Source organism: Oncorhynchus keta, unplaced genomic scaffold (genome assembly GCF_023373465.1).
Source record: "Oncorhynchus keta strain PuntledgeMale-10-30-2019 unplaced genomic scaffold, Oket_V2 Un_contig_2319_pilon_pilon, whole genome shotgun sequence".
Taxonomy (NCBI): domain Eukaryota; kingdom Metazoa; phylum Chordata; class Actinopteri; order Salmoniformes; family Salmonidae; genus Oncorhynchus; species Oncorhynchus keta.
Window position 1 is genome coordinate 3,379 of NW_026283258.1, and position 1,279 is coordinate 4,657.

The 1,279-nt window shown below is 42.5% G+C and overlaps 1 long non-coding RNA gene across 1 annotated transcript; it reads right to left on the bottom strand.

The window, feature by feature from the left end:
* Positions 1 to 222: 222 nt before the first annotated feature.
* On the bottom strand, positions 223 to 1,235 carry LOC127921705 (uncharacterized). Its single transcript, XR_008109372.1, has 3 exons — positions 1,102 to 1,235; positions 601 to 670; positions 223 to 342 (listed from the first exon to the last, which is right to left on the bottom strand). It is a non-coding gene; the product is annotated as an uncharacterized LOC127921705 (long non-coding RNA).
* Positions 1,236 to 1,279: the final 44 nt, after the last annotated feature.

Below are 1,279 nucleotides of genomic sequence, written 5' to 3' on the forward strand. Positions count from 1 at the left end.
GTCAGAGTGACTTCACAGAGTGTAACCGATGGAAATGGCTAGCTAGTTACGGGTGCACGCTAATAGCGTTTCAATCGGTGACGCCACTCGCTCTGAGACCTTGAAGTAGTTGTTCCCCTTGCTCTGGCAAGGGCCGCAGCTTTTGTGGAGCGTGGGTAACGATGCTTCGAGGGTGCCTGTTGTCTGTGTGCAGAGGGTCCCTGGCTGAGCCCAGCTAGCGGTGAGGAGAAGGACGGAAGCAATATTGTTACATATGTGGGTACTCACGTCCTTTCTACACTGGTGCCCTTGTTTCTCTTGCCCCTTGGGTACTCTAGTAGACAAACAAACACCCCTGCAGCTCTGGGGCACACCAGTCAAGGTTACTCAACAACAACAGGTACACCTGGACCCTCACTATACAATGCAAATATACATTTGGGTCTCATCTTGACATAAATGCACAAATAAGATAAATGATGGTGTAGATGTCTATAATGCATCTACAAACATTTCCTTGTGACGTGTCAATGGTAACTCAGCATTTAATCACAACAATAGATACATTTTTACATGGAATTATACTGTGAGAGAGACAGCTTTGCACCAGTGAAAGGATACATAGAATAAGCAGCAAACTCCCAGTCCCTGAACTGGGCCGGCCACCCCACTATGCCACCAGTAAGGAGAACTGAAATGAGTGGAAGTAGGAAGAAGAAATGTTTTGTTTATCAAAACAGTTCCTGCAAGTCACAGTTGAAGACACTTTTTTATATATATTGTAACTTTCAAATCAAAATGTGCCAAGAACCAAATAATTTGTATGCTTTTTTCCCAATTTGATTTGATTTGGTGTTTTATACAGATATTTTTACTTTTCCAATATTCTCACTACCAATATAATTTCATGATTTATAATATTTTTGTCTGGAAAATTTTATACATTTTGTTTTTGGTCGGTTTTAATGACCAATGTTTGTTACTCGTACCCTACTGGAAAAAAGCATATTCTTATACAGTAATAACTCACACGTAATGGGATTATACATTCCTTTAACAGTTGATACCATTATACAAATGCCAAACTCAGATGTCTAAACTTGGCAAAAGTTCTCTACTCACTGAGCCCCGCCGCCAGAGCCTGTTCATTGGCCCACATAGCCCATTCTATTTTCCCCATTCTGTCTCCGTTCGGACCAACAGAACCCCCTCCGCAGTTATCCAACTGATCGCGACAGACAGCTGTGTGTTATGTGTTAGGCTAGGAGGTGGTTGTGTTGTACTGACCAGTGCCCGGTGT